Consider the following 22,879-nt stretch of genomic DNA (forward strand, 5'->3'; position numbering starts at 1 on the left):
GCAAGTCATGGTCTCCTGTTTCCTCATTTGTGTTCTCTCTTTTTGCATCTAGGTTAGATTTTTGTATCTGTATCTAGTATCACCGCATTTTTTTATTTTATTTTTCCATTTTTTTTCTTTTGATTTTAGGGTTTGTAGATCTAGTTTTTGGCTTAACCCCTTGCTTGGACTAATAAATGGTATAGTTGTCTTGAAAAGAAGAAAAATGTATTGTCGAAGGCCCCTCTTTCACATTTTGATTTGGATTTTTTTCTAAATTAACCTAACAAGTGTGCTTGCAGGTATGGGTAATTTATCAAAACTACTAATCATTTGTTGTAAGGGTAATCTAGGTGTGTGTCTTTGGATTTCTAGTTTAATTAGGGTCACATCTTTTTCATTTGGGGTTAAAGAACATGTTTGAAGTGTTTGGTGCACTTTGCACACTTTTTGTTTATAACCCTAGAGTCCCCTTGCCTTCCATTTGACCTTGGGTGTAAGAGAAATTGTTATCTTCTTTTTTAAGGTAGGAGGGTCTATCTCTCGGGTAGCCCATAAGGCCAAGTGAGAGAGCACAACCCAAGCAATACTTCTTCTACCTGCTATATAAATTAATATGTTAGGTGAAAGCCGCGACAACTTGGTGACGTGTATCTACACCAAGGGTTCTCCCTAGTATCCATACTTGTGTTGGATGTGTTAAAAATCCTCTTTGGGGATTAGGAGTGGATTCTTAAATGAGACGTCGTTGCATGGGCAGACACCAAGAACTACAAAAGTTCCCCCACTAAAAACCTTTTGTTTTAGAGGCCAAAAATCCCTACATTTGATGGTTCAAGGAGTGCAGATCGTACTCCGTAGATACATCTCATGTACCCTTTCATGTTGAGACAAAAATCCCTCATTTGATCTTAGGTCTTGTGAGGTAAGAGAATCTGGTATGCCCAAGAAGTGAGTGTCATGGTGGGAGAGCTTGTGCTACCAGAATCTCTAGTTGTCTGCTTGTTTGAGGTATTTCTAGGTCGCGGGGGCCCCATTGAATGGTTTCTCTTTCCAGCCTAGGTTGTGCATGTTTTCAAGTGTCTTCAATTTGTGTTATACCAATGGAAATCTCTTGAACATACACAAAAAAAATTGGACAAAAACACCTTCAGACATTGTGTCTTCATTGTTTGTTGTGTTTTATTGCCACAAAACATTCAACATCAATATTTCGTCACATTCAAAAATTACACATTTGGACATATTCAAAAAAAATCTCAAAACTACATCTGTGACAGTTAAAACCACGTTTGTGTATCAGAGAGTGAACATTTTCAGAAACAACAGTTAAAACCATGTATGTGACATATCAAACTACCTTTGTGATTTAAAACTGCGTCTGGGTTGCTTTAAGTCATGTTTGTGCAGAAAACAATTATCAGTCATAAGGAAACCATATCTGTGCAAAGCAGTAACGCGTCTGTGTTTTAAAGAAGGAAATTTTGCAAAAGTTGTCAAGGAAAACATGCTTAGGTTTAGAGATCAAAAGAGCTTCCATGATAGCTTCCTTTTTTGGGTTTCACCTTTAGTCAATCAGTCCTTAACCTTGTCATACATTTTCAACCATTTTCCCTCATTTGCAAAAACAAATTTTTCAATCTAGAGTCAAAAGGCTGCTTTGTGGTCCTCATCATATCTTGCAAACATACTACAACATATCACTAGGTGGTGCCTGCATCAGATCTATCATCTTAGGGTCTCATTTGGTCCTCTTTAGTCAAGATCAACTTACCTCATCAAGAGATCTATCATCTCTTTGGAAGCCACACCTTAGTTTAGATCACACTTATCTTGGACTTACACTTTTGGACATTGCAAGACAACCCTAGATTCTTTTCACCCCATATTCCTTCTTGGTCTTCCATAGTCTTCACATTTTCTTCCATCTCTCATTTTAGCCAAGGTTTAGTTCATGGTTGAAACCCATTCACAAAGGTCTAGAATAGAATTCGAGGAAGCTCTAAGATCTCTCAATGTGAGTACATATGAGTTTGATGGAGATTAATTTTACAACTCATTTGAGAGTTGTTGTAATATGCTAGACAATGATAATGAGATTAATAATGACAATGAGAACAACAATGATAATGGTAATGCATCTATCACTTCCACAGACATTGAATAGACTATCATAGATCCAAGGTTTAATAGATTGGTTGAAGAAAACGTGATAAGAGATGGACAATACTTCTTTAAGGTCATGGCATAAAGTGAAACAAAGCCACCTCAAGATTTTGATATGTCACAAATTCTAGAAGAGGATCCTAATCAAATGAATCAAACAAATCCAAATCCTAGAGGCCATAATGGTGGTAATAGGAGAGAATGTTTCATGCCTGACTCGCCCTCATCCTTATTTAAAAACCCAAAAGTTACCAACACTCATACTCACGTCAATTTTGCTAGGAACTCTCATGAACAACCTCGCAGTCGTCCTTTCCCATGGAGAAGAAATGCTAATAAACATGCTCGTGATAACACCCAAGATCATACCAATGCATGCAATTATACGCAAGGGAACATTCAAAATCATGACACAAGGAGACCCCGTGTCAAATCTGGGGGAAATAGCCTAGATCATTCTTATGATACCTCCTATCCTCATGGTCATGACATGTATCAACCTAGACCTAGTGATCCTCAATATAATACCATACCAAGTGGTCCATACGCTAGCTAAAACTATGTTCCTCCTCCATATGAACACATCTATGACCAATATCATCCATACATGCATTATATCCCTCCTCCTCCACCCGGTGGCTCAGGCATGGAACTAACTCAAGGAGAAAAGATACCACCTAAGAATGACTTGCAACAACAAATCAAGGATTTGCAAAAACAAATGGTAGACATGAGTGCACCAACGCAAGAGTATACAATGAAAGACATATGTCCTTATCCATTTAATAGAAGTATTAAAATACCTCCATTTCCTTCACATTTTGTGACACCAAAATTTGATAAGTATAGAAGCAAGGGAGATCCTAAGGCACACATAGGAGAATTTTTCATAACATTAATTGAGGTAGCCAATGAGGAATAATACTTGATGATATTGTTCCCACAAAGTTTAGGTGTACAAGCTACAAAATGGTTCTCTCAACTTCCACCTGGAATTAAATCATGGAGTGATCTAGCAGAAGCTTTCATAAAACAATTCTCATACAACATTTAAACAAATGTGGGAGTGACTACTTTGTATAGTACTAAACAGAAAAATGGAGATTCCTTTACTTCATTCTTACAATGATGGAGAGGTCTTGCTAGTCGACGCTCTTATGATATCCCACAAAAATAAATGTTGGAAATGTTCACTCAAAATGTCAACAAGGATATTGGATATGAAATAAGAAAAGCTTGTTTGTCTACCTTTAAGGAAATCATAGAAAAGGGATTGGTAGTAGAGAAATTAATTATTGAACAAGGCACCATTGATCTATTCAAGGATAACAAATAGGAATCAAATGGGAAAGATAAAACTCACTTTTGGAACAAGAATAAGAACATAGTCAATGATGGGGTAGATGCAAATATGGTGAAACCAAAGATGACATTCCCCGGTGCAAGTTCATCCAACTCGAACAATAAAGTGAATACCTAAAGACCATAAAAGCCTCAAATAAAATACACTCCATTAGGAGATCCAATTGAGACAACATTTAAGAAATTGGTTGCAAACAAGCTTATAACAATACCAGACAATCCACCTTATGAACCAAAAGTGAAACCTGCATGGTGGAACAATGATGAGTATTGTGAGTACCACAAGAGCAAAGGACATACAATTGGTATTTGTCACAAATTGAAGAATGTTATACAAGATATTATTAACAAGGGGGACATAGAAGTTGATGGTCATACCTCCAATGAGAAACATGTGATGTTTAAGGAACCATTCCCTAAACATGATAAAGGAAAATCCAAAGCAAATAATCAAGCTAATTATGCTAAAATGTCATATGATTATCATCTATCGTTAACCACATTTCAATGGATAATCATGTTTCTATCATTATTATAAAGGACAAAGCTCCTAAAGGTTCTACCCAAAGCAGTAAAGTTGTTTTGAAAGGCATTGGACCATCCTCTTCACCATCTAATGACGAAACCTCTAAATGTAATGTCACAACCCATCGAGGTAAAGTCACCTTGCAAGGTGTTCCACCCAAGACCACAACATCATCCACCAAAAATGAGTATGACCTTGTAGATCGGTTAGGGAAGACACCCACCCTCATTTCCATCCTCGAGATTTTGTGTATATCCCCTTCACATAAGGCTATCCTTGACAAAGCATTGAAAGAAACCTATGTACCCATTGATTTGAACATGGACAAGTTTCAAGCTATGGTGGGATACCTTTCCACTCCACATTGCCTTACATTCATAGAAGCTAATGATGTATCCATATGCCAACCACACAATGTACCTCTCCACATTGAAGCTTTTCTCCATAAAATTTGCATCAAATAAGTTTTGATAGATGGAGGAGCAGGTTTGAACATTTGTACATTGAATACTATTAAACAATCGGGATACTTTGAACAAACTATGAATTCAAAAAATAAGATACCGTTAAAGCATATGATGATGAAGAACGTTCATCCAAGGGAAAAGTCACCTTACCTCTGAGAGTTGGAACAGTCACGAAGGATGTGGTTTGTCAAGTCCTTGATTTAGATCTTACATACAATATACTTTTGGGATGTTTGTGGATACGAGAAATGAGAGCAGTACCATCAACATATCATCAATGTATCAAATTTCCTTACAATGGAGTTGAATTGACAACAAAAGTTGATCCAAATTTGTTCATATATTGCAATAACCTACGACCAAGATCAGAGATAATAATTCCAATTAATTGAGAAGCAACTCCATCATCAGCATATGTGGACTCAGAATCATTAAAACCTTCTATATCAAAACAAGGTGAGCTCAAAGGAAAATACAAGGACAATGGCATGGGAGAGTATACTCTAAATCAAACCATGTATTTAAGACAAATAATGGATTCTCCTAAAGATTATGGATGACCATATTTTTAGGATTAATGATAGTCCCAAAGATATTGAGAGGAGGGGGATGAATCAGTATCTAACCGGTTAGCAGATTCTTTAACCTTGTTAAGTATTTTGCATTCCAAAATAGTGTACCAGTAAATAAGAATTAATGCAGTAAACAGGAACAATAATGACAGCATAAAAAACACACCATAACACAAGATGTTTAATGAGGAAACCCAATGTGGGAAAAACCTCGGTGGGATTCGTGACCCACAATATTCACTCACTGGCCAATGAATAAATATTACTTACAAAGAGGGGCCTACACATGTAGGAAGGCCAACTGCCTAAAGCTCATTGCTCAATCACAAGATAGAAGTCTCACTGACTTACAAAATGGATTATGAAAATCCAATACAATGTACTACTTCAAATCAGCATCAACTATTCCAGGTTCAGTACCGGTTTAAGCTCATACTATAACCATAAACCTTATTCAAAATCTGCCCTTATTATTCGCTCATTCTTATCTCCTATTCCATCCTCTATCATCTATCATATCTAAATGATTTACAAGATCTCATACATATATGAGTCTATTACAATATACCATGTTGGTTTTACAAAAAGATATTTACAATTAAATATAATAAACAAAATTTTATTCCTGTCGGTTGGGGTGTTGGTATGCATTGTTGTCGCTGCTGATGAAGTGTTTGTTGGTGTCGATGTCTTTACCAGATGAATGTCAGGTGGTTGCCTAAAGGTTGTTGGTAGGTTTCCATCAATGACAACACCATCATTTCTCACTAGAGTGTAGAATGCCAACACACATCCTTCTAAAAAAGTATACACTATCACTATAAAATGGGATCCCACTATATTTCAAAGATGGGGAGAGATGGAAGAGGAAGATCTTTACAAAATGCTTTATAGAGAACTTGAAGAGGAATTTACATAAGATCACATCAAAATACCATGTGATAAGTATGGCAAAGGCTTTAAGTTCTCACAAAAATTTGGATATGATGGTAAAGGCCCTCTTGGGTTACAAAAGAAAGGAATTGTTGAACCATTGAAACCAGAGTTAACATTCAAGAATCAACGCTCCAAAGGACTTGGCTTCATACCTTTCAAATTACATACTCACAATTCTAAAGAAGTATTACAAATCACGAATTATATCTCCACTAGGGACCAACAATGAGAGAAATACTATTCCACATGCTCTAATGAATGGGAATGGAGTTCAGATAAGTCATCAAGTGACTATGATCTCAGTGAAACATTCAGAGAACGAGGTGAACCCTCAGAAAAAGAAGAGTTTAACAAAAAATTCAGAGTTGGTCAAGTAACCCTATCAGAGCCTACATATCAAGAAAAGAAAGATAGTGGAGAACCGTGGATAAAAATTGTTAGGAAAGTTACCGATACTAAGAGGGGGGGGTGAATCAGTATATAACCAGTAATTAGAATTTCTGAACTTAAAACATGCAAAACATATTGTAACAGTGTATCGATATGCAAGAAATAATGTAATAAACAGAAATGAAAGAAACCACATGAAAATCACACCATAACACAATGATTTAATGAGGAAACCCTGTGTGGGAAAAACTTCAGTGGGATTTGTGACCCACAATATTCACTTACTGCCCAATAAGAGAATATTGCTTACAATAGGGGCCTGCACATGCAGGAAGGCCAACTGCCTAGAGCTCACTACTCAAATGGGAAGTCTCACTGACTTACAATATGGATTATATAAATCCAATAACTTGTATTGTTTTACAATAGCATCTTCAATGCCAGATTTAGTACCGGTTCCTGCTCTGTTCTTTACATATACCCCTTAACCTATATTTTGCACAATAGGTCTGCCTAATCTTTTCTCCTTACTTTTTCGCTTACATCACTTCCTTACAAAATGTCTACAATGATCTCTTTTATATATAAGAGTCATTTTACAATGATATCAAGTCGGCTTACAAAGTTTTCAACTAATAAACAAAATATGATATATCAAAAATCCTGTCGGCCTCTGTGCCGGTATGCTTCCTTTCTCTGTGCCGGTGTCAGTGTCCTTAGTGCCGATGTAGAGTGTGTTCTTCTGATGCCAGTGTAATGCCTTGCTGGTGCCATAGGATTGTAAGGTTGCCATCAATGACAAAACCTTCAATCACATACAATGTCTCATTGGAGTGTGTATATGCCAACAATCTCCCCCTTTGGCATTGATGGCAACACTCATGAGAAATTTCAAAAGTGTATCCAAAAATGTGAAGTCCAAAAATGTGTGCTCCCCCTAAGCATATGATTTCTGTGATATTTGAATTTTCTCATACCACTACTCCCCCTTTGGCATCAATGACAAAGGTTGTCAAGATATCAGTAGAGTTTGTAGTTTCAACCTTGTAACTGGGTAGTTACAATTTGAAATAGATCCGTCAAAATCAAGTTTATACTCTCCATAAACTTTTTACTATCTCTTATTGTTGTCTCTATCCTTTTAGCTATACCGTTGAGATGCTGCAAATGCTCTGTCGATGTTTTCTGTCCCTGTATTAGTGCCTCAGATATTTCTTTCTGTAATGATGCTAGATAGTCCAATCTTGGACTCAGTTTTAATCTTAGATGCTTTGCCTTATTCACTATTCTCTCCTTTTCTCTTTCTAATTTAAGTAATTCTTCCTCAAAATTTGTTATCTTTTGCTCAAAAACTGATAATGTATCAGGTGAGTTAACAAAATTATCAGCAAGTTTATTGATTTCATCCTGTACCTTGCTTATTTTCTTATCTATATCTATAGTCAAAAAGTTTGTCTTACAGGTGTCTTTGTACAGAGTTTTGTACTCTTTCAATAAGTTACACAGTTCTGGTAGAAGTGTGTCAAAATCTCTAGTACACTTCTTTATCTGCTCATCAAAGAATCTTTGTTTTTCAATTTCTAATTTATCCTTCAATGCCTCTTTCTTTATTTTCTCAATGTTTTCTGTGATATATTTACACAAGGTATCAAATTGTCCTAAAGAATCTTTATTGTCTATATTACAGTTAGGAACAAGTACCTTCAAAATTGGTATGGTGTCATTCATTGCCTTATAAGCTTGTGAGCTGCAATCTATTATCTTTTTAATTGAATCTAATAGTACTTCAGTCACATTAGTTGATTTGTAGCCTGATGATGAGGAACCTACATTCAGAGTACCACCGGTGGAAGTAACCAAGCTTTTATTAACCTCTGGTAGGTCTGTTTGTGTCTGCATTTCTTTAAGCAATGGTTTGTGTGCTTCTCCAGTTGTCGGTGGCACTGTTTCCTTATGAACCTGTTCCTGTTCTGGAGCCTTTTGCTCTATTTGTTTCTCTGATTGTTGCAATGTCTCGGTCTCAGTTTGAGTTTCTACCTGTTGCTCTTTGACATCTGTCGGTTTCTCCTGTGTGTTTTCATTTTGCTCATCTACCGGAGACTCACTAGCCATGTCAGTCTTATCAGTTGTATCTTTGTCTACCACAATGTTGATTTTTTGAGTATCAACATCCATTGTATATAAGACTTCAAAATTAGGATTGACATCCTCTACATCCATACTTTCAACTGTCGGTTGATCTTTTGTAGCTGTTGTTGTTACCGGTGGAGTAATCAAAGGAGGTGGGGGTAAGTTGTCTTTAACCTTGATACTAGGTGGTCCACCAACTTTACCTTTACTCTTGTCTCTTTCCTTCTGATAAACCTTTATAGGTTTGTGGCTCATGTATTCTTCTTGTTTTTCTTTTTCCACTAGGAAAATGTCCCATGCATTTTCTGTCTCCTCAGTCACCTCATTAACTCTTCCAACCATCAAAGTAATGTGTTGGTATGCAGTAGAAAATACTAATTAGTTGGCTTCAGCAATTAAGTCATCAATTTCTTTGGGTGAATTCACCGGGTATACAGCAAGTAGCTTTTCTATCTTTATTTTCTTGTCAAGTTCTATTACTGCTTGTCTCCTTGCTTCCAATCTCTTGAATAGTTCATCTGGTACTTCATCTACTACTTCCATCAAAAATTTCTTATACATATCCATATGTAATATAACACTGTTTTCTACTTGTTCTTTTTCATCAGCTGTTAGAGTGTCATATTGTTTCTCTAAATTCTTCAATTTCCCTTCCTCTATAATTTCATTCAATAGTATGTCAAGAGGGGCCAAGTCCTTATTTGTTCTCTTCTTCTTGGGTGTCAGTTTCTTCTTCTTTGGTGTAGCCTTTCTTACCGAAGATCTCACTGCTTGTTGTTTTTGTCTTGTCCTCCTAGGTGAAGGTGTGGTTGCTGGTGAGGGATCTCTTTTCCTTACAACTCTTTTGAAAGCTGCAGGCATGTCATTCTCTGAAGATGTGCCTACCGGTGAGAGGTGAGTTTCAGGTTGTGGAGCTGCTAACTCATCCTCTATTATACCGGTTTGTTTCATTACTTTTTCTTTGATTTCCTTTGCTTGCCTGGAACCTCTTCTCACAACTGCCTCAACCTTTTTCACTCTTTTATGAGATTGTATTTGGCTTTCAATAGTTTATGCACTACCAAATACTTCTTCCTTAGGTTCTTTAGGGGCTTCCAGAAGTGCTTTAGCATATGTTTCAATTATATGATCATCTATTTCGTAGCCCATCTCTATTACCCAGATTGTCCTAGGGATGACTGCTTCCATCCAGATCTCATCCTTTTTAATTACAAAACATATTTCATCCTTATATTTGTCAACAATCTTTTGTGATAATCTAATTATTTTCTTCATTTTGGCTTTAAGTGCTTGAAAGAAATCGCGGATATTGTTTTCTTTATCTTCTCCCATATTATTGAATAGTTCAGTTAGTTGTTTACCTACCGGTATATCATATCCAAGTTCTTTGTAGCCTATACCAGGAACCTGTTTGGTTATATGTAGCATCAAACATACTAGTAGATTTCCAAACCTGAAAGTTCCTTCCTTGTCCTTCTTAATCTTGCCTAAGTTGTCAATTAATTCGTCCTTCAACCACTCACATATATCAATCTTTGCATTATTTGTGACCATGTCATAAGCACTCTTAATGCATAGACTTGACACTGAATTGAGTCTATTTGCATGAGTTGCCTTATATCCTAATATCATGTTGATAAATCTTACATTAGTATCTTTTACATCATTTACTCTTAAGGACCTTTTTTCAGATGTGGCACCAGTTAGGTTCATAACTAGGTCATTGGAAACCTTCTTGGTTTTGTCTGGCCTTTTACCGGTGGTCGGTAACCCTATGACAGCTTTCACAGCTTCCTTGGTGATTTTGTGAATTGCATCTAACCAAAAAAATTCACCATGTACACTACTTAGGACTATCCTAATCACATCCTTGGGGAATTCAGGAATGCTAAGGATCTCTGTAAATCCTAGGGTTTCAATGATCTTATGTTCATCTTTTACATTGTCAGATTCATCACATATGACAGATTTAAACATGGTTTTAATCTCTTCATCTCCTAGTTCCTCAATGTTGCAGTGAATGTAAATTCTGGGGTCTTCAGCATAAACAACTCCTTTAGGAATTTGAGAAAAAGCACCTAAAGTATCATCTTTCTTTGCTACCTCGGTAACTAATTGAAATATGGGCCTAGGTCTTTTTACAACTTCAACAACAGTAGGGTTCGCTATATATTCAAGTGCAGAGGTGGATTCCATGATAAAATACCTTTTACTGCCTTTAGGATGGATGATTGCTTGAAGTGTTCTTGCCTCTTGCTCGAAATGCCTTAGCTTGGAATCTTCGCACTCTTCGTAGGTTTTGAAATCTCGGTGAAATGAAATGGAGCCAAAACCTCAAATTTATAGTGTTAATTTGCCATCTACCACATTAAATGCATGTTGGTTAAGTATTCACTTAACATTGTCTGCCAGTAATAAAGTAATTTCAAACTTCCCATCTCTAACCGAGGTGTTGGTGTAAATAATTATTCATCTTGGATGTTATTACACTATACTTAAGTTTACTTAGGAAATGCATTTCATAGTAGTTTGGGTATGAGACACTTGGGTGTTTGTGCCACATTGGGATAGTGTGTGTAGGAGAATTTCCACCTTTTATGGTGTTGATCTTGTTGTTACACTCCACATTCAGTGGGTGATCCACCTCATGTGGACTATTATATTATTTCTCCTACCTACCCACACCTATTTCCTACCTATCCTTATTTCTTATTGAGCCACATGTCATGTTTGTGTGCTCACATATCCATATAGCCTGGCCTATATAAGCAGGCTTATATTCATTGTATGTAACAAATGCTTAATGATCCAATTGATCATATTTTTCATCTTGATAGAATACATTTTATTTCTATCATCTATTTTGTTCTCTCTTATTTGTGCTTTCCATTGCCTCTTGATCTTGACAAAATCTCACATGGTATTAGAGCCATTAGAGTGTCATTGGTTTGCTAATTGAGAGAAATTGATGCTATTTGGTATTGTGTATTTTGGAGTTTTCTATTGCAGGTTATTATAGAAGCTCGATGGGTCAAATCTGAGGTTACCATTGGATTGAGGAGGTCCAAGAAAGTTAGTTTTGCCTTTTGTTTCATCCAAATCGGACTTCGAAGGCCAAATCTAGAGGCATTTGAAGTTTGACGTTGCGGCGGAAATTTTCCAGAAATTATAATTTTTCAGGCGATTTTCAAATAGCGATATCTCACTCATCTGTACTCGTTTTTTCGAGCAATTTTTTTGTTTTGGGGTAGAATTTCATGATCTGTACAGTGGTGCAGAATTTTTTTGATTTTCGGATACAGGTTTTTCGGAAATCACGAAATCCCAATTTTTACAACTTTGGAGGCTTCGTTTGGGCTCATATGGACTCCTTTTCAGGTGTCGTTTTGTTTGAAAGTACATATTTTTTCATCTACTTTCATAATCTGCCATCTGCTTGCAATGATTTTAAGTAGAAATTGTACTATCAGTATTTGGCCTTTTTTGGCATATTTGGTACTTGCATTTTGCTTGGATCTCAGTTTAGATCACTAGCAGTATTTGTTGAAGTCTCTTAGATCTCATTTTGAGAAGTTGTAAATTGAAATCAGAAGTCCACTTTGCCTTGTTTTGCAAGTGGCCCATTGTATATGCACTAAGTATAAAGTGCCAAAATCACCATTTTGGGGGGTTTCTTGATTGAGTGAATTTGGGGTGGTGTCTCTTGTGCTTTTGTACTATTGTGTTCCTTCCTTTTTGCTGCTATGGGTTCTTCTAAGTTTCCTCTCTTAACTCCTCATAATTATGCTACTTGGAAAATTGATGCATGGAGTAAACTTATGGAAAAAGGACTAACTCATTACATTGATGGAACTATTGTTGCTCTCGCTGATCCTAAGGTTGATCCAGTTGGTCACTTGGATTGGCTCACTAAAAATATCATGGCAATTGTTACCTTAAGAAAGTATGTATCAAAGGATCTCATTTTTCATATTGAGAAGTGTACTCTAATCAAGGATGCTTGGAAAAAGTTTCAAGACTTGTATGGTCAAGTTGATGAGATTAGGGGATATCAAATTGATAGTGATCTCACCATGTTAGATCCCAAGAACTTTGATACTATACAAGATTATGTCACTAAGGCAAATGAGTTGAGGGCACAACTCAAAGATTGGGGCATTGATAAGAAGGATACTCAATTGATCTTCAACTTGATGGACAAGCTTGCACCAGAATATGCAACATTTGTTTCTAGTTTCGAAACCCATAGGATGACAATGGGTTCAAGCTACACAATGCCTAAATTTGATGCTTTCAATGAAATGTTGATGATGGAACAAACTAAGTTGATAAGCATGGGCATTCTTAAGGCTTCTAAGTCTCAAGCATTAGTGGCAAATCAAGGGAACAAAGGAAATCAAGGAAAGGAGAACTCAAACAAGAAGAAATGGCAATCAAAGCCTAAGGACAAAGCGCCATCTTCTCCACAACAAAGAGATTCATCCTCTTCCAAGAGGGATAACTCACCAAAGAGGGAGAAACCTACTTGTGCCTATTGTAAAAAGTTTGGTCATGAGGAGCATCATTGCCATTTTAAAAAGATTGATGAGCTCACACATATCATCAAAAAACATAACATTGATTTGCCTAATGTCTACAAGAAGGATGATTCATCAACTTCCACTTCCTCACATTCAAAAGGAAAAGGGCAAGCATTCATGGCTTCTACAAGTGGGAAGACTCGCTCTCTTGGAACAAGAAAAGGAAAAGCTCTATGTGCTACTATTAGTCATGATTCAGAGAGATGGCTTCTAGATTCAGGAGCTTCTCATCATATGGCATCTTTGTAGTCTATGTTCTCTACATTTGAGCCTTGCACCATGCCACAGATTTTGATGGGCAATCATACATACATGGATGTGATTGGGAAAGGATCTATTGACATTAGGGAAAACTCCTTCAATAATGTGTTGTGTGTACCCCACTTGACAAACAATCTCCTTTCCATCTATCAAATCACACATGGCGCAACTAAGAGAGTTGTAGAGTTCACACCTGAGTCAGTTTTCATTAGAGACTTGGAGACTAAAGCTATCATTGCGACTGGGGTGGTTGATCATGCATCTCGGTTATACTCCTTTTCAGATTTTGTTGATGATGATGATTTCACATTTGATGATTCTACACATGATGATCACACTTCTTGTGATGGTTCAGATTTTGCAAAGAACTTTGGACACTTGAACATGGGGATTCTCACATGTGACCCCGTTCTTGAGCCTTGTATTTCATCTCCTCATATTGATATCACATCACCTATTGCACCTGATGATGCAGATAGTGCGACAGTTTTGTCTTCATGTGATTCAGTGCAGCAGGATATTCATTGTCTTCCAGCTTCAGATTCATGGGATGATTACTTGACAGACATTGCAGGTTTGTTTGTGGAATCCTACATTGCAGATTTGGGAGACATCATTGATGACATTCATCTTCTCTTTGATGAAGATGATCCTTCTTCGATTGTTGCGAGGGAACACTCTGACCCTCTTGTTCATTCTCTACATGATCATTCTTTCGAGGTTGACATGATTGTGGATACTTATGTACAGCAGTTGGAGGAGGTCTCTTTATTTTTTGAGGAGACATGTGAGTCTTTGGACATGTTCTACATCCATCTCCACTAGAGCTTGGAGTGCCTTTTTCAGCAGTGTGGCATAATTTACCACCTTTTGAGGGGGTATCTTTTAGCATCGACATGGGGACACTTGATCAGTTTTCAGAGATTCCTTTCATCATGAGTTTTCTTCATACATCTTCCCTTCATGATTGGGGGACTTCATGGATACACCTTTGGTTTTGTTTCTTCCTAAGGGGAGGAATGTTGTTCGACATTCGTGGAGCAATTTCTTCATACATCGAGCTTCTATCATTGGTGCAAATTCCACATTGAGGGGGGGCTTCCTAGCTTCTCTTCTTCTCTCATATGGGGGGGGATTTTTCCTCACATGGGGTTTTGTTCCTCACGTACTTCTATAAGAGTTCTTTGTATCTAGTTTTCATCTCTCTTTTGGGGGAGGGTTTTTTCCCATTGGGTTTTTCTCTCTTTCCCCACTTTGTGAGAGATTTCATTGCATTAGTTTTCATGCATTTGCATTTGTACATGGGTACCTAGCATGGCCTAGTAGCCGAGACTCATCTTGCATTGCTTAGTTGCATTGTAGACTTAAGTGCATTCCCCTAAGTTGCACTTAAGGGGGGGTGTTGGTGTAAATAATTATTCATCTTGGATATTATTACACTATACTTAAGTTTACTTAGGAAATGCATTTCATAGCAGTTTGGGTATGAGACACTTGGGTGTTTGTGCCACATTGGGATAGTGTGTGTAGGAGAATTTCCACCTTTTATGGTGTTGATCTTGTTGTTACACTCCACATTCAGTGGGTGATCCACCTCATGTGGACTATTATATTATTTCTCCTACCTACCCACACCTATTTCCTACCTACCCTTGTTTCTTATTGAGCCACATGTCATGTTTGTGTGCTCACATATCCATATAGCCTGGCCTATATAAGTAGGCTTATATTCATTATATGTAACGAATGCTTAATGATCAAATTGATCATATTTTTCATCTTGATAGAATACATTTTATTTCTATCATCGATTTTGTTCTCTCTTATTTGTGCTTTCCATTGCCTCTTGATCTTGACAAAATCTCACACGAGGGAATAATAGCACATGTGTCATTAGATCGCCAAATCCTCAAGGAAACTTTCTTCAATTCAATGAAGAACTTCCTGTCGGTGGAGGATCACTCTGTCCTGTCGGTGAAGTATTGACTAGTTCTACCGGTGGAGGAGTATTCCCAATATTTAGATCAGCTTTTCTAATCCATTTTTTTGAGAATTCTTGCTTAACCTCTTCAACTTTTTCTTTACCTTTCAAGCTAGAACTTTTGTTGTCTACCGGTGATCCTTTACTTCTACAGAATTTTGCAATATGCCCAATCTTGTTACATGCATAACAAGTTACATTATTCTTCTTAATAGCTTTCCCATAACCTATGTCGGTTTGTGTTCTGCATTGATTAGATAAATGTCCAAATCTTCCACAAACATAACATCTCACATTCATTCTGCAATTCTCAGAATTGTGACCAATTTTGTTGCATTTAGAACATTGACCGATGGGTGTATTGATATTCTGATAATTTCTAGATCTACATTCATTTGCTCTATGACCATACTTATTACAGTTAAAGCATTTTCCATTGAATTTATAAGTATTAGGCTCCCTTACCGGTTTGCTGTGATCCTTTGTGTTTGCAATACCAGAGCTTTCACCAACTTCAAAGCCAATTCCAGAAGTGTCACCTTTAGGTTTTTGATTCTTCAGCAAGGTGCCAAGTTCCTCTGAGCTTTTCTTGAATTTCTCTTTATGTTGATTTGCAGTTTCTAGTTCTCTTTCTAAGACTTCTTTCTGTCTCATCAGTTCATTTGAGTCATTCTGAGTGTGCATCAGATCTGTATTTAATAGATCATTTTCATAGCTAAGTCTTGTGTTCTCATTTGCTGGATCACTTAGTCTTCTGGTCAATTCTTCTTCATTCTTCTTCCTATCTTCAATCTCTTTACAAAATCTCATAGTCATATCCTGCATCTCATTCTTTGTAGTTATGTTTTCCAGTTTCAGCTTACTTAACATATCATTAGGTGATTCCTTCTCATCATTCTCATTTTGCATCTTTTCACAAAGTTCTCTTCTCTTATTTCTTGCAATAGTAAGATTCTCTTGAAGTGCCTGAATGATATCTTGAGCTGCTTTAAGATCATCTTCTAGTTTGATATTTTTCAATTTTTCTGCATCATAGTCTGAGAGAGCTACTTCAAGTTGCTTCACCAGATTTTCCATCTTTACCGGTGTCAAGATCTTCCTCAAGCTATTAGGCTTCTGAAAATAGAGGACCAGGCTCTGATACCAATTGTTAGTAAACTTACAGATACTGAGAGGGGCGGTGAATCAATATCTAACCAGTAATTAGAATTTCTCAACTTAAAACATGTAGAACATATTGTAACAGTGTACCGGTATACAAGAAATAATGTAATAAACAGAAATGAAAGAAACCACATGAAAATCACACCATAACACAATGATTTAATGAGGAAACCTTGTGTGGGAAAAACATCGATGGGATTTGTGACCCACAATATTCACTTACTAGCCAATAAGAGAATATTACTTACAATAGGGGCCTGCACATACAGGAAGGCCAACTGCCTAGAGCTCACTGCTCAAATGGGAAGTCTCACTAACTTACAATGTGGATTATATAAATCCAATAACTTGTACTATTTTACAATAGCATCTTCAATGATAGATTCAGTACCGGTTCCTGCTCTGTTCTTTACATATACCCCTTAACCTATATTTCGCACAATAGGTCTACCTAATCTTTTCTCATTACTTTTTCACTTACATCACTTCCTTACAAAATGTCTACAATGATCTCTTTTATATATAAGAGTCATTTTACAATGATATCAAGTCGGCTTACAAAGTTTTTCAAATAATAAACAAAATATGATATATCAAAAATCATGTCGGCCTCTATGTCGGTATGCTTCCTTTCTCTGTGCCGATGCTGGTGTCCTGAGTGCTGGTGTAGAGTATGTTCTTCTGATGCTAGTGTAATGCCTTGCCGGTGCCATAGGATTGTAACGTTGCCATCAATGACAAAATCTTTAATCACATACAATGTCTCATTGGAGTGTGTATATGCCAACAAAAACATTTTGGGATCCCGAACCCTCAACATCTCAAGGTTTTAGGTCAAAACCACAAAGATTGGAAATTCATGTTGTTGAGTGTCCCTCTAGTGATGTCAATTTGGATTCATTTATAATCAAGGCTAATGAGGAGAGTTCTAGCAATGACCCTGATGATTGCGTTGAAATACTCGAAGACTCTTGTGTCTTTACTCTCACTCTTGTTGACTTTGAAAATACCGATGGCCTTCCCCTCATTCATCCACAACTCATTGATTGGGATCAATAGGAGGCTCCACAACTAGACACATTTCAAAATGACAAGGCCTTCATTGACTACCTTGGCATAAGGAACGATCTTCCTATTGGGGACCACAAAGTAGGACACATCATAGACCTCGATAGTGCAACATATCTTGGAGAGGACACCAAACATTCTAGTCACAAAAGTATAAAAAAAATCAAAAAAATCATGGGTCTTATGGTTAAAACCACATTGTGGCACTGTTTGACCCTTAAAAAGTAAAAATAAAGGACGAATTTGAAGGTGAAAACCTCTTTGAGGCGCTTGAGGATGGAAGGTTTGACACTCTCCCCATGACATCATATGAAGATAAATCATCAATGTTGGTGGAGGAAACTATCAAGACAAATATTGGCACAGAGGAAGCTCCACACAACATCTTCTTAGCACAGTCTTTGACAGAAAAAGAAAGACCAAAGTTCATAAGTTGCTTCACAAAATGACAAATCAACTTTTCATGGTCATATGTTGATATGCCTGGATTGGATCCTGATTTAGTAATGCATCATTTGACAATTACTCCAGGAGCTAAACCAATAAAATAGAAATTAAGAAAGATGCATTCGGAGGTGGCACTATTAGTCAAGGTAGAGTTAGAGAAATTATTGGATGTAGGATTTATTAGATCGATTGACTATCCTGAGTGGATTTCTAACTTGGTATCTATTAGTAAACTAGATAACAGTATTAGAATATGTACATATTTCAGAGACATCAATAAGGATTGTTCTAAAGACGATTTCCTGTTACCGAACATTGATTTGATAGTGGATCTTACAACTGGTCATGCAATGTTATCATTGATGGATGGATTCTCCAGATATGACCAAATCAAAATAGCACCCGAAGACCAACATAAAACAACATTCACTTGTCCTTGGGGTACCTTTTGTTGGAATGTTATGCCCTTCAAATTAAAGAATGTGAGTGCTACATATTAAAGAGCAATGACAACCATCATTCATGATCTCATGCACATCACTATGGAAGACTATGTTGATGATCTCCTGGGAAAGTCGATAACAAGAGAAACACACCTCGATATTCTATCTGTGGTTTTTGAATGTTTGGAAAAATACAAAGTTAGATAAATCCCAAGAAGTGTGTCTTTTGGGTGACCTCCGAGAAACTCCTTGGATACATTGTCTCACAAAGGGGAATTGAAGTAGACCCAGCAAAAGTAAGAGCTATATTAGAGATGCTACCACCAAATAATATTAGTCAACTTCGGTCTCTACAAGGAATACTCCAATCAATACGCAAATTCACCGCACAACTTGCAGATAAATGTCATCATTTTCAGCATCTACTTCACAAGAATATCAAGTTCAAATGGGATGATAAGTGTCAACAGACTTTTCAAATTCTCAAAGATTATCTTTTGAATCCACCAATATTGAAGCCACCTATTCAAGGAAAACCCCTATTACTTTACATATCAGCTATGCAAATAGTGTTGGCAATTTGGAGGAATTGATTATGTGTTGCATTGATGTTTTGTCATTGATGTCAACACTAGCTGCTTTGGCTACTTTACCGATATCCTTTTGGTCCCAGTAGGTTGATTAGTTTCTGGCTGGTAAGATCATGTTGATCTGGTATACTCTGGTATGCTTTGGCTTATGGAATTGGCTTAGATCTATTATTCATGCTACTCAAATACAAGTTCAGTTAGTTGGTTTTGATTTGGTGATCAGATGCTATCTTATATACTGGTAAGCTTGGTTTGTTGATCCAGTGAGGGTTTTACCGATAGAGCTTTGTTGAAGATTTATTGATGTTATGCATAAGTGGTGTTGGTGCGGCTTCTAGTAAAGATTTAGGATGTTGATGGTGCAGCTTCTAGTAAAGATTCAGGATGTTGATGGTGATCGTGCTCGAGACTTGGCTGATTGGGATCATTGCTTTAGTGTGTGTGGACCTAAATTGGGTCCGGTACTATCTAGGTTATGGCGACTTAATGTAACGTGTTATTGGGACTACTTGATGTGCTTCCGGGATGACTTGTGGGTTGGATAATATTTGTTTGGTCTCAGGTTGACATGTTTTATAATTATGTAATTGATTTATTGTCTGGTGGCCAACCTTATGGTTTATAGTTGATGGTTTGTGTGTGTGTGTGTGTGTGTGTGTGTGTGTGTGTGTGTGTGTGTGTGTGTGTGTGTGTGTGTGTGTGTGTGTGTGTGTGTGTGTGTGTGTGTGATCTCATTGTAAATCATGATGGATAATGGATGGAATGGTATAGGAGCGAATAATGCAATAAGTAATAAGTCATTCATGGAGAGGATTTGGTCGATCATAGGTGATCGAGTTGGGTTTATATAAGAGGATTAAGTCCTCCAATATTGAGCTTAACCAGAATTGTACTCAGGCATTAGAGATGCTATCATTGCAGTTCATTCTTCCTTCCAGATTGTAGTTTGGATTCTTATGTAGTCAGCGAGACTCCTTTTGTAATGAGCAGTGTGCTCTAGGTTGTTGGCCTTTCTGCAAGTGGAGGCCCCTCAATTTGTAATCACATACTTACTACAAAAGTATTATCTGACTGTGGGTAGGCTTCCCACCATGGTTTTTCCCTTTACTAGGTTTTCCACATACGAATCTTGGTGTCATGTGGATGGTATCTATTCTCTAATTGTTGCTTGTGCTTAATTGGTATATCTGCTATTTCAATAATTGGTTTATGTATTCTGGTATTGATCTTATGTGTTCTGATAATAAAATTTTGATTGCTTAAGGTTTCTTTTATCTAGTGAGAACTGATTCAACCCCCCTCTCAGTTATCTTCTAGTTATTTGAATTGTCTAACAAACAACACTAGGGGCACTCTTGGCACAACAGAACAACAAAGGCAAGGAAAGAGTTGTATACTACATCAGTTGCACATTGGTTGGTTGTGAGCTTAACTACACTCCAATTGAGCATTCATGTCATGTCTTGTTGTAGTTTTTACCTTGCAGAAATTATGTCATTACATGCTTACTCATAAAACAAAGCTTGTTGCAAGGATAGATCCACTCAAATACCTTCTCAATAAGGCCACACTCATGGGAAGATTAGCTAAATGGGTTATGATACTGAGCGAGTTCGACATTGAATATGTGGACATAAAAGCAATTAAAGGATAAGCTATTGCAGATCAACTAGCAGATGCACCTATGATTGATGACATTCCCATTGTCTCAAAATTCCTATATGAATCCATCCTTACGTTTATAAATGCAAAGTCTTGGAAATTATATTTTGATGGTTCATACACGCAACATGGTACAGGAGCTGGTATCCTCTTGGTCACGCCTCAAGGGGATTATATTCCTAAGTCATATCGATTGTCATTCCCTTGCACAAATAACATAGCAGAATATGAAGCATCAACAACAAGAGTATGAATTGGAGTTCAGTGGAAGATCCAGGAACTTCATGTTTTTGGGGACTCTCAACTTGTGATTCATTAAGCAAATGATAATTATCATACTAAATATGAAAATCTAATGCCATACAAGAAAAGGGTGGATGAATTTAAGAAATATTCACATAAATAATCTTTGAACAGATTCCAAGGGATAATAATCGAGTTGCAGATGCCATGGCTATCATTCCTTCTTTGATTGATATGCCTCAGAATGAGACCCTCAATGAGTTCTTGGTGGATAATCTTTTGGTTCCTTCATATGAGATCACTCTTACAGAAATGATATGTGTTGATGGTCTTGATTCCCTTGGTATGACACCATTTTCACCTACCTCCATGAAAAAATCCTTCCACCCGACCTTTCCAACAATCAACGTCATACCTTCATTCGTCAATCCTCCCGCTATGTCATTTTAGTCGATACCCTTTATCATCGGGGTCTAGATGGTACTCTCCCTAGATGTTTAGAAAGTGACGAAGCTCAAATTGAGTTACGTGAGGTTCACTAAGGTATATGTGGTGCTCACTCTAGTGGTCCAACCTTAGCCAAGAAATTGATGAGGACTAGATACTATTGGCCTACTATGGAAAAAGACTCATATCAATTTGTTAGAAAGTATAAGCAATGTCATATTCATGCATACCTTATTCATGCACCAGCACATGAACTTCAACCGATGGCCACTCCATGGCCCTTCTGTCAATGGGGACTCGACCTCGTAGGTAAGATTCACCCTCCTTCTTCCAATGGCCATAAATTCATTATTACGGCCATAGAATATTTTTAAAAATGGATTGAAGAAGTTCCTCTCACCCAAGTCACCGAAAAGAAAATTGCAACTTTTATCCTTAATTATATCATTTTCCGATAAGGTGTTCCCCTTTCCATTGTCACGGACAATGGGCGTTCATTAAAAAAATAAGATTTTTCTGAGCTTTGTGATCATTTCCATATCCATCATCACTTTTCCACCCCATATTACCCCCAAGTTAATGGTCAAGATGAGGCATCTAACAAAACTATCCTTGAAATCCTTTAAAAGACAATCGATGCCACTAGCCGTAACTGGCATATCCAACTCAACCCTGCACTTTGGGCCTACCGCACAAGTAATTGCATACCTACTAGAGCTACACCTTATTCACTTGTCTTTGGTGCCAAAGATATATTGCCTATTGAGGCCGAGTTACCATTGCTACGAGTCTCTTTGCACAATGTAATCAATGATGAAGATTACAGGGTCTCCCGCTTACAAGATTTAGAATTATTGGACGAGCATAGACAAACTCCTTTCAATCATCTCAAATCATATCAACAAAGAATGAGTCGAATCTAAAATCATAAGGTAAAGTCTCACACTTTTGAGGTGGGTGACTTAGTTCTTAGAGAAAATCCTAAGAATTGAGAAGATAGAGAAAAGAAGGGTAAGTTTGAACCAAATTGGCTCGGCCCTTACGTCATCACAGCAGTCTATGGATCGGGTGCATATTAGCTCTCAACACCAGATGGAGAAACTTTAGAAGATCCTATTAACAACATGCACCTTCATAGGTTTTACACATAGTTTTTCAAAATATCCCAATGTCAAAATTACAAAAAAAAATGTCAAAAAAAAATAAAAAAAATAAAAAAATTGTTACTTGGTGAAAACTTGACAAATAGGCACCTTTTGACACAAAAAAATCAAAAATAAAAAAAAGTAAAGAGAAATAAATTCGTCCAATGGTGAAAACCACTTTAGTGGTCCCTTGGGCAAGTACCATGGTGAAAACTGGGATACCAACGCCATGTGTAGAGACTTTGCTCCTCCCTCCTTCAGGATTCAATTTCATCCTTTCACTTTGCACACACTCATAGCCTACCGCCTCATAATAAATT

Source organism: Cryptomeria japonica, chromosome 8 (assembly GCF_030272615.1).
Source record: "Cryptomeria japonica chromosome 8, Sugi_1.0, whole genome shotgun sequence".
NCBI lineage: Eukaryota > Viridiplantae > Streptophyta > Pinopsida > Cupressales > Cupressaceae > Cryptomeria > Cryptomeria japonica.